Below are 13,093 nucleotides of genomic sequence, written 5' to 3' on the forward strand. Positions count from 1 at the left end.
CCGATCATTATCAAAAAGAAAAAAATCATATCCAAAGATCAACTGGACCACACCACAAAGAGCAGCGGGAAAATTGATTTTCATGGTTAAAAAATTTGTAGGGCCCACCATAACATTTATTTTCCATCCAATTTATTCGTAAGGTCACAAAGACGTGGATGAAGAGGAAAAACAAATTTCATAACGATCCAAAACTTTTGTGAAATTCAACTTAAGCTGAAAGTCGGGCTGGTTGGGTCGGGTTGGTGCTCAACCCTAGCCCAACCCAAGGTTCCTGTACCTCAACCCAACCCAATCCAACCCAACCCAACCTTGGGTTGGGAATTCTCGACCCAAGCGGGCTCGATCAGGTTGGCCGCGTTAGTCAAGTAGATGTATGCTAATATTTTCGTTATTACATTAGTCTATTATGTTTTTAATACACATCTTATTTTTTGTACCTATAATTCTATTTATTATATATGTAGTTATTTATTGAAAAAAAAAATTCATTTTTTTCTAAACAAACAAGCTAAAATACAGGATAACTACTCCTTTAAAAGTCTCATTGTGTATCAAGCAATCTATTTGGAAGAGAGAAATCCAGCGTGTCTTGTTAGTTTGAGTCATTAGAAATAACATGGACCAATGAAACCCGATAACATTGGAATTTCTTATGCCTTCAACACAAACGATCTACACTCAATTATAATTAACTTATAAGGAACTTATATATCGATTGGGTTTGAGTTGGGTCGGGCAACCCGAGCCCAACCAAAGTTTTATCGGGTTGGTGTATGTATGGCCCAAGCCTGAGACCAAACCCGATACATCATGCCCAAGCCCAACCCAATGTCGAGTTGGTCATGGGTCGGTCGGGTTGAACCCGCCCAACTTTTAACCTTAGTTTCAACAGTAGACGTTCAAAAAAGCATGATAATGTCTTATGCTACAGTCAGACCTATGGCTACGGATTATAACTGTAGCCATAAATACCATAATTCGTAGCCATAAATACCATAATTCATAGCCATAAAAGCTCCCCCTGATAATCAAACCCGAATCGGGTTGGGCTCGCTGAACTGGCGCACCCACCCCCCCCCCCCCCCCGGTCTAGGGCCCATTGTTAGGCCCATACTTATTGTGTAGGTCGTTTAAGCCCATCTTCGTTATGAATAGAGTTTATCACCATATAACATGTTTAGTATAACTCCATGATTCATGCTTATACGCATTATTTGTATGCTTGATATGAGAAGTGACTGATCATAGCATATGCCTATGGGCAGATTGTTTATGGGCTCCCTGCTAGGCGGAGTTGCCCCACATGAGCGCGCGGTACGTGCAGGATTATTACATGACTGATAGTGTGATTCATGTACCTCGCATTTGTATGACCTAATTACTGTACACCCTAGCGACATCAGGGCCGTGGCCTCCACAAGCATATTGTAGATGGCAGGATCGGACACTGGAAATATTGTTACTAGCATCGGGGCGCCATAAATGTCCTTGGGTGAAAATCTCTAAACCCGATAGTACCAGAGGATGACTCCAACGTCGAGACCAAGTGGATACATGAGCGCACGAGGGCCGTATACCAGTAGGCCGCGTCTCCCACTGTGTCGTGATCGGTTGGAAAGGGATGTGACCTTACCCGCCTAAGTGAAGGGGCAATATCTAGGTTAAGTTTGACCAGCTTTAGAAATGGGTCCTCTATCGACGAGCCAATCCCAATATTGGCAGCGGATAGTGAGGTCTCTTCCACTTACCAAGTTATGCACTTGAATAGGGGCAGCAAGTTGGCGTAGAGTGTGCTAAACCCCAGTGATTGTCCATCGTGAGAACTGTACTGATATTTGATGCTCTAGTAATGAGTTGCATTAATATATGGAGTCGGATGAGGACCGGTGTGCTTGAGTTGCATCTAGCATTACCTGGCCTTGATATGGACGACATCATTCACTCTTTATATCGTATGACCTTAATGTGGCTAATAGTATTCATGCCTTACATCGCATGGCCTTGATATGGCCGATAACATTCATACCTTTCATCGCATGGCCTTGGTACAGTTGATTGCATTCATGGACTCATCAGTATGATTCCGCGTTACTCTGATGTTGCATTATGAGCACGCTCACATTGCGTAAACACTTACACCACCCTCTAAGCTTCCTATAAGCTTATGCACGATTGATGCGTGTAGATAACGCCAGGATGCAGCCATAGCTTAGTCGCAGCAGAAGCATGCAGTCAAGCTTCATGAGTTTCGTTATTATTATCTTGTATTTTCTTTCATACGCATTGTACCTTAAAGTTTTTTTATCATAGTAGATTTTGTGATAGTGTTCTTGTACTTATTGTTTGTGGGTTATGCTTATGTTTATGCTCGTTACGAATCAAATTGATGTTGAAAATCCTCCTTTTAGGATCCCAGGATCGGAACCTGGTAAATGGGTGTCGGAAGCTGAGAATGGGGTTCTACGGAGGCTGTCGGAGCCGGATTCGACAATCGAGAATTTTGTGAGCACGGTTTCTAAGTTTTGGGGCATGACAATTCCCTTCACTTCACAGTCAATTCGCTTCACTTCACGATCAATTCCATGCATTTCATCGTCAATCCCGACATTGATGTGAAACACGTTCTTCAAAGAAAAGCCTACAACATTTCACATTTATCAATGCATTCACGTCCTCTCAAAAAACGAATGCAGGTAACCTTAAGTAGAATGGAACATGGAAGATGTAATGTGATATGGAGATTTAATGAAGAAAATCGGTAAAAAGGAATGGGGATGGAAGAGATGAGTTCGGACGTTTATTTAAGGGAAGAGGGATGACAGAGATGAGTTCGGACGTGTAGTTGAGTGTAAGGGAGTGAATGGAGTGAAATGCATGGAATTGACCATGAAATGAAGGGAATTGACCATGAAGTGAAGGGAATTGACCGTGAAGTGAAGGGGAATCACCGAAATTGACCGTGAAATGATGGAATTGACTGTGAAATGAAAGGAATTGACTGTGAAATGCACGAAATTGATCGTGAAGTGAAGGGGAATTACCGGAATTAACTGTGAAATGCATGGAATTGACCATGAAATGAAGGGAATTGACTGTGAAATGCATGGAATTAACCGTGAAGTGAAGGGAATTGACCATGAAATGAATTGAATTAACTGTGAAGTGAAGGGGAATCGCCGAAGTTGACCGTGAAATTCATGGAATTAACCATGAAATGAAGGGAATTGACCGTGAAGTGAAGGGAATTGACTGTAAAGTGAAGGGGAATCACCGAGATTGACCGTGAAATGCATGGAATTGATCGTGAAATGAAGGCAATTGACCATGAAATGCACGGAATTGACCGTGAAGTGAAGGGAATTGACCATGAAATGAATTGAATTGACTGTGAAGGGGAATCGTCGGAATTGACCGTGAAATGCATGGAATTGACAATGAAATGAAGGAAATTGACTGTGAAATGCATGAAATTGACCGTGAAGTGAAGAGAATTGACCGTGAAAAACATGGAATTGACCATAAAGTTAAGGGGAATCGCCGGGATTGATCGTGAAATGCATGGAATTGATCACGAAGTAAATGAAATGAATGCAATTGACCGTAAACTGATTGAAATTGACCGCAAAGTGAATGAAATGGATTTTCGACCATCGACCTGATGGAATCTTGGAAAATAACCAGGTTGGTTGGCTAAAGTAGCTTCTCCTATCCCAAAATCATATAAGGTACGTCAAGTAACTAATTTTGGTTTAGAAGATATTCTCGTTAAATGAATAGAGACAGAAATGAAAAAAAGAGAGACAAAAAAAATTATATGCTTATATGTACATATTTATATAAATATGTATTAGAGAAAAATGTAGGTAGAATAAAGTTCTCCATGAAAAAAAAAAGGAAAAAAAAAAAGAAAAGAAAAGAAAAGAAAAGAAAAGGCAGCAGTCCATGCAATTTACCCAACGGAAACAGTTATAGCTATGGTTATAATCCGTAGCAATAGAGAACCCTGCTTTCAGAAACCACTTTCTGACCAGTGAAAAAACTGTCCGTACAGCTGGGGCTTATGCTTGGGAGCTAAAAATAAGTGAGGGGGTGGGCCATAAATGGGTCGTACAGTAGGAAATTTCTCCAAAATCCCTCAAAAACTATGATTTTAATAAATAACACTTTAACAAACTGACATGTGGGAAGTGCTGTTCTGAGATGTTAAATTACTATAGTGCGCATAATGCACTTTTTCCTTGAAGTGGAGAATTGTAGAGCCCACTTGATATTTTTATAACATCCAACCCATCTAATAGAAATAATCCACTCTGAGATTTATAGTAACTAAATATCTGATCAATTTAAATATAATTTGAACCACAACATAAAAAAAATTAAAATACACCACTTAAAAACATCCAGATATACATGCAGTTCATACGTTGATTCAATAAAATAAAATAAAAAAAGTCCATGTAATTATCATAATTGGATGTGCATATTTGATAGGCTTGATACTATACACATAACATGTGGACCATTAAATTTTTATTTTATTACATTTTATGTATACGGTACTTTTGTAATTTCACTCTTTAAATGTTTGTCTTCATAGTACGTTTGGCATGTCTGAATAACTTTACAGAAAAATCCTAAATACTTATTTAATTAAAATGAAAGCGTCAAATCCGCGAAGGGGATATGATATTCTGAGACGGATGACGTTGTGTACGTGTGGCATATATTCACTTAATTAAACTGACTAAATTATGGAAGGATAACCTGTGATTCTTGGATATTATTCATTGAAATTAGGCTCAAAGGATATTTTTTGTTGCTAGCCGTCCAATAAATGTCAACCGATCCAACTGTTACATAATTAAATAAGTGCTATTTGTGTTTCATGACTAGGTAATCAATCCCTTGGAAAATGAATGGTTAACAGCGAAATAGGAAGTGTCTGTAGGAACTCTATAAGGTGAGCCTTATTGATCAATGATTCGGATTGTCCTAAGGGTTGGATAATGTGATCGGGTACACTAGCAGGCTCAACTAAGATGTGATACATCTATAATTCGTATGAGGGGTGGTGTGCTACTACTATGATACACATAGTGTTTTAGTAAAATTGGGATTGCAAGTGCGTGTAGAGCCTTTAAGGAGAAGAGTTTTGATAAGTTTCAAACTCCTTTATTTTTTACATTATAAATTAGGGCTAGTCCCCAATTCAACACTACTGACAGAAGCAACAATCCCGTTTTGGACAGTAGTATTAAGTTGTATTAAATAGAATTGCATTACTAATCCCACTTTGAAATTAAGAATAACATATTTGGAAGGAGTGTGAGATGGGATTAAAATTAACTTTGTAGGCTTTGGAAAATGAGTCATGTGTTGGAAAGTGTGAGATGGGATTACTAATCCCATGGATGATGAATTTTTGCTTCATCTAGGTTCAATCCAAGTACAATTTGAAAGTAAATCTTTAGATCTATTTTTTAATGCATACATTCCAAACATAGTATTAGGAAACATGAGCTACACCAAATTTAAGGACAAAACCTTACACATGCATTTATTGTAACTTTTACAATTCCATCCACCTTAATCTCACCTAATGCAGTTGGCTAAACAGGGGTGTAAGGAAAGGAAGACTCGGCATCCGACCTACAATAATGGTGTTTTAACAAGGTACGCCATATAGTTCATTAAATCTCCATATCTTATATACATCACGGTCCTTGCAATTCCGCATAATACATTACAGTGTCCTAGATTCGAAGACAAAAATCAGACCATTGCTAGTCTCCTTAATGTTTTTTTTTCCCGGTTAAGATCCATCCACTGTTGGATCATATATTTTGACCGTTTTGGATTCACATGCAACCCCGCTACACATATGAATGAAAGGTCCCTCGACTTTTAAATGGGAATTTTACAAAGGACTATCTACTTTTTTGTGAGTATGGAATTTACATTCCATGCCTCTTTCTAAAAGGTTTTTGGATGAGTTTATGCCTAGTAAATTTTCAGTTTAGATTTCTTAGCTGCAAGTTAGTGTTGACTGAGGCTAGGTGGGGTCCACTGTGATATTTATATGAATTTTATTTGGACAATTAAATGCATTAACCCATGTTAGGTCTAAGGATAAAAATATCAAGCTCATCGATAGTTCAAGTGGACTACAAAAAAGGAAATAATTAGTAGAGAAACCTCTACCCTTGATTTTTATCAAACACAACATGATGATCATATAGAATCCATTACAATCATTAGATGCAAAACTAAAAATTCAGCCTAAAGCCTACATATCAAGCACATCTGTTATTTATGTGGGCCATTCAAAAGGAAATAATTCAGAGGAGTGTTGTCCTATACTCTATTTTCAATCATGTGGTCCACCTGAAAAAAGATAGATTTGATTTTTAGGCTATATGTCTAACATAAACACTTGAAAATAGATAGGGCTAATTTTTAGGCTATAGGTCTAACATAGTGTTAGAAATTGACTTTTGGATATACCGAAAATATAAAAATAAATAGAAAAATTATTTCACTAGGCTGAATCGCGTATAAAATACATTGTCCTTAAAGCATGATTCGTCCCCTTATCAACTGCTGATGGGTCCAGTGTACAGCAATCACGATAGGACAAGACAAGCCTTATCTAGATCCAGCGTGCTGATGGGTTACAGGCGAATTGCTTCCAGGATAAGACAAGCCTTATCTGGATCCAGCGTGCAGCAATCACGATAGGTCCACTATGGAATAGTTTTAACGTAGCAGATCTCTTTTGGCAGACTCATACAGTAGAGATGTTCAAAGTATTCTTTAATGGAAATTTAGATTGTATCTGATTTGATGGGAGAGGTGTGTTGAGATGATGAAATCGGATTGGAATGGTCCAGTTTATATAAGCATCAGGTAGTGGACCGTTACTAGATAGCTATTAATGATTCAGAACGTTTGGATTACGTTTCTGACCGTTGATCATTAACTCCAGCCGTTTCTGGTCGTCGGATCAAAGGATCTGACCGTTGGATCATCATGGTCCATCCATTTTCGGACGTTTGGCTTTCAAGGCAAAGAGCCGTTTTCAGAAACTACTGAACGTTTCAGATTTATAATCCGACCGTTCTCAGTCATCTATAAAACTCAGACCATTTCAGACCCCACCGCACATCGGCACTGACCAGACCTATCGCACCGCGATTATACTGTCTTGCGCCGGTTCACGCAAGGTCGCGAGGGAGTGACCACTCTGCAACACAATACGCACGTGCGAAGTGCGCCATCTAGCACCACTACAGCCACACTACCCACGCCCTCGCCCTCACCCTCGCCCTTGCACGTGCCCGAGCGCGGGCGTGCATGCGTGTGTTCCAGTGCGTACCTGAATATCATCTCCTCCAAGAACTCCAAGTAAGAATACTCTTCACAATATCTCATATAAACCACAAAACTTTTCTTCACATTTTCGATGTGGGACAAAGCACACACACCACACTTTTTAATTCAAAATTTTCAAAAAACGTTTTGGCGGGAAATTCCTGAAATTTTGAAAATTTTGAATTTTCTTTTTATTTTTTTTAAAAACCACTGATTTTCAACAATCCTTCACTGGTTTTTTAAAACAATGAAAACTCTGCCAGAATAATAATAACCATTATGCATAAAGAAAGATATCTTGCGATTTGAATATTTCCTTAGTGTAAGTATTTTAAAGTTATCTCGAAATTTCTGGTTGCCGCAGCATTGAACCAGTTATTTCTATATGATATAACCGAAAATACCACACACATAATAGCTCTCACATTACGTGTTATTTCATAATCTCGCTTAACACTTTTAATGGCCATATGCTTATCTTGTTTCATGAATGATCCCGAGATAACTCTAACTCTCATGAGAAGCGATGTCACGCCCCAAACCCAGAAATCAGGCTCACAAAATTCCCGATTACCGAATCCGGTATCGACAGCGTCCGTAGTACCCTATTCTCGGCTCTCAGTCCATACGCCAGGTTCCGATCCTGGGATCTTACAAGGAGGACTTTCCAACGTACATTTGTCTCATAAGAAGCATAACCACAAGTATACCCAAAACTTAAAGGCAACATCATCATCACATATCCACTAATATAAACATTTGAATACAATGCTGAAAGGGAAATACATAAGTTGGAATAAGATTCAAGTTCCGGAAGACAGCTTCATGCTCTAAGCTCCACGCTGCTGCAACCTAACACCACCTGTACGCATCTATCGTGCATAAGCTTAAAGAAATCTTAGAGGGTGGTGAAAGTGTGTGTAAGGTAAGTACCGAGTACATAATAAAGCCCATTAGTCATTCATCATTGGGATAAGCAGAAATACTAATAAGATCAGGAATCATACGATATCAAAGTAAGCGGAAATATACTGGTAGGTCTATGAATCATACAATAACAGAATACGCAATGCGGATCGGTTATGCAAATATGGAAGCCAAATATCAGATGCCGATGATGCAATGCAATATACAAATCCTGTTAAGTTCGTCTAAGCCATATAAGTGTAAAAACATAGTAACCGAAAATGCTAAGTAGTGCGGATGCAATGTAATATGCAGTGCGAATGAAATGACCATGCTGGAATGTGAAGTCGGGATGATAATACGTAGTATCGCAGGCTATGGGGTTTACCATAAGGGACTTCTATCTAAACCAGTCTCATACCTAAATTTGGATAGTCAGACTCAATGTGGTAAACTCCTGATCTCAGGTTAGTCACGCGCCCAACTGAAATCTTGACCATGGGAAGGTACACGTAACAAATAGTTACGCACCACCAGCCCAAGTGGATAGTGAATGAATGAATGAATGGATATGCAATCCATGCTCAATAAGTCCACATATCAGTACAGTTGCTCTCTCGAGAAATCACCGGGGTCTATTACACTCCACACCGACTGCCTCCTCCCTAGCTGCATTGCCCAGTGAGTGGAAGGGACCTCACTATCCACCTAGCCAGTAGTCTGCCAATACTTACTCGGCTTGTCGATAGCGGACCTATTTACGAGCTGGTCATAATTAGCTTAGCTTATAACCCCCTCACTCGGGCAGATAAGGCCACACCCCCTCCCAACCGACCACGATATAGTGGGAGACGTTGCTTACTGGTATTCAACACTCGGGCGCTCATATTCCACTCGGTCTAGACGTTGGGGCACCTCCTGGCCTCGGAGATTCTGGAATTTTCACCCAAGGACATCTTAAGTGCCCACAGTGTTAGAACCAAGTATTTCCTGTGTCTCATTTAGCCATCCACGATGTGCCTGCGGAGGCTATAGCCCTGATATCGCTAGGAATACAATGATCAAGTCACATATATGCGAGATGCATGAGTCACACTATCTAGTTATGCAGCAATCCTGCGCGTATGGCGCGATAATGTGGGTACTCCGTCTCATAAGGAGTTTTGTAAATAGTCTGCCCAATGGCGTATGTTATGATCAAATATTCCTTATATCAGGCGTACATATGATGCGTATGGGCATGAATCATGGAATTATACTAAGCATTTTATATGGTGATGAACTATCCTCACAACGAAGATGGGCCTTGATTGCCTACACACAACAAGCCAAGTCCCGCACACCGACGTCGGCTCGATCCGAAACTTATGTCTTGGTGATCGCGTCGTCGCCGCGGTTCCAACGCCGTGACTTGCGCACCGAACCGATACCTAGGGCAAGAAGATGCCGATCTGCGTTTATTCCGAAGAAACACCGCGCGTTACGGATTTCGAGGGAATCTCTACACAATTAGTCCCACTAATTACCCATAAATGCAACCATACCTCAAAGTACCTCACCCATTCCCTCTTTTTCCAAAAGTCCACCATCTTTCCACCTCACCATTCCTCTTTTCTCATTTTCAACCTCAACCATCCCTCTTCTCCACCAATTTCAAACTAAACCATACCTCTCATCACTCCTTTCTTACAACCACCACTCCACCCATCCCTCCATCCATTATTTCTATCTCTCCCTCTCATTCTCTAGCAAATTTTCCAAATCCCATGAGAAATTTCACTCATCCAACACTCCTCTCTCAACTTCAAGTGTGGCCCACCCTCTCATCTCCAATCTCAACCATTCATCCTTCATCAATCTCCATTAAAAGTGAAGGTAAGGAGCTAAGGAGTCCAAGGGAGCTAGGAGAAGGAAGATAAGGTGGGTGTTTTGCCATTATTCTAAAATTATAGGGCCCACTTGTTGGTGGGACCCATTTGGATGTATGTGATTTAATCAAGAGGGCCCATAGTGGCGGGGTTCCTCTATCTCACCGTATATCTCTCTTTCTATCTCTCTCTCTCTTCCTTTGTGATGGTGTGAATCCCACCAATATGTGTTACATCTACCCGTCCCTCTACATTAGACGGTGTGGCCCATCTTATTGTAGGTGATGATCCACACCATCCACCGTTAGGTGGGCCAAATACTTTATATATATGTAAATATATGTTATATTTTATATAATATATATAATATATATAATATAATATGTATTATATATATAATATAATATAATATATATATATATTATATGTATAAGTATTGGTGGGCCACATTCACGTGGGACCCACCACATTTTTGTGAGTATATATACAAACCGTCCAGCGTCCCTGGACGCTGGACGTTGCAACATTGGACTGTTAAAAAAAAAAAAAAAAGAGAGAGAGAGAGAAGAAAGGAGTGGTGGGCCACTCATGCAGGCCCCACCTTGATGTATATGTAAGATCCGAGCCGTCCATGTTGTTCCTCAACTCATTTTAGGCGTTGAGCCGAAAAATGAAGTTGATCCCATTTTCTGGCGGGCCGTACCATAGGAAACAGTGTCCGTACCTTTGATTTGCTCCCTGATGCTCCTGTACATCTAAAAAGGCTCAATATTGGACTCTATGGGATGGTATCAAGCCACAGAGACCAATGGATGGAGTGGATCGTACTGAAGCGGGCCCCACCTAGGAAAAACCGCAAAAACGCTCTTTTTCAAAAAAAAAAAAAAGAAGAGAAAGAAGCAGCAGCGTTGCTGCCGCTGTCAGAAGGCGCAGACAAAAGATGGAGGGCCGGGCTCACGGCCCCGCTGTGGTCCCACCTTGGTGCATCTCGGCCATCAACACCGTGCATTTGATGGGTCCCCATAGTTCAGCCGTCCACCCCAAAATTCAGCTGTATATGGAACTCCGGTGGGCCACATCATTGAAAATCATGTGAAGACATACTAAAACATATAAAATCATTTGGCAGGGCCCACCTGAGTTTTGGATGTTGCTTAAACTTGGTCTGTACCCTCAGTCAAGTGGGACACACATAATGGACGGGCTGGATTGTGAATCACATCTCGGTGGGCCCCAAAACAAAAAAAAAAAAAAAAAATAAATAAAATTGTTTTACAGCAGCAGCGCTGCGACGGGCGGCCAAGAGGCAGGACCCACGGCTCCATCCGTGGCCCCACCATGATGTATATTTCGTATCCACACCGTCCATTCGTGGGCCACTATTTGACATGGACCCCCTTCAAAAATCAGCAATCCAGCGCTCTGGCGGCCCACATCACAAGAAACAAGTGAATTGAACTCTACCATCAAGAACTTCTTGATTCCACGTGTTCGTTCGCACGTGTGTATGCATGTGGGTGTGTGTGCACGTGTGTGAGTGTGTGTGTGTGGGCATACATATCTATATATGTATATACATATATATGTGTATATATATATAATATTGTATTATATTATTATTATATATAATATTGTATATGTCTACATATAATAATATTATATAATATATATATATATATATATATATATATATATATATATATATTTGATGGTGGGCCTATATGGGCCCCACCATGATGCAAGTGTTACATCCAAGTTGTTCACCCATATGGCCGTTGTTGAGGCCCACCGCCATTATTGAGGCCCACCTTGATATATATATAAGGCCCATGAGGTTAGGCCCATTCGACGTATTGGTGGCCCGATGATGAGGCCCACTCTGATATATATAAGGGCCATGTTACGAGACCCATTGTGATGTTTTCAAAGGCTCATGGAGTATGACCCATTGCAATGTACATAAGGCCCACTAATGCGGCCCACTTGATTTATATAAGGCCCATAGGAGATGGCCCATTTAATGTATCTGAGAACTATGGGTCGAGGCCCAATGAGATGTATATTAGTCCATTGCAATGTGTGATTTCCTATAGTTTGTGTAATGGTGCTTTATGGCGGGCTAAGCCTTGGGAACAATGTTGGTTTGACGTCCACATTGTAAGGACAATGTTGGTTAAATGTCCGCATTGTCATACTCCTTAAGGCCACTGATAGGTTCATACTTATACTCTGCAGGCCGTCTAGGCCCATTTCTGTGATACGCAGAGCCCATCCCTATATGCATGTTTAGTATAGATCCATGGTTCATGATCATTCGCATCATATGTATGCCTGACATGAGGAGTGACCGATCATAGCATATGCCTTTGGGTAGACTGTTTATGGGCTCCCTGATAGGCGGAGTTGCCCCATATAAGTGCATGGTACATACAGACTGGTGCATGACTGATAATGTGACTCATGCACTTGCATTTGTGTGATTATAGTTACTATGTGCCCTAGGGACATCAGGGCCATAGCCTCCAGATACATCGTGGATGGCAGGATCGAATACCGAAAAATTTGATTCAAGCATACGGGCACCATAGATGTCCCCGGTGAAAATCCCTAAACCCGATGGTACCGAGGATGACTCCAACGCCGAGACCGAGTGGATATACGAACGCATGAGGGCCGAATACCGGAGGCCGCGTCTCCCACCGTGTCGTGGTCGGTTGGAAAGGAGTGTGGCCTTACTCGCCCGAGGGTAGGGGGCAATACTAGCCTGAGTTTGACCAACTCGCGAATGGGTCCGCTATCGACGTGCGGATAGGTATTGGCAGACTTGGTCACGCGGATAGTGAGGTTTCTTACGCTCATTTGGACTGTGCGGCTAGGAGAGCGACAGTGCCATTTGGAGTGTATTGAACCCCGGTGATTATCCAGAATGAGAACTGTACCGATAC

This window comes from Magnolia sinica, chromosome 5 (genome assembly GCF_029962835.1).
Source record: "Magnolia sinica isolate HGM2019 chromosome 5, MsV1, whole genome shotgun sequence".
NCBI classification, from domain to species: Eukaryota; Viridiplantae; Streptophyta; class Magnoliopsida; order Magnoliales; family Magnoliaceae; genus Magnolia; species Magnolia sinica.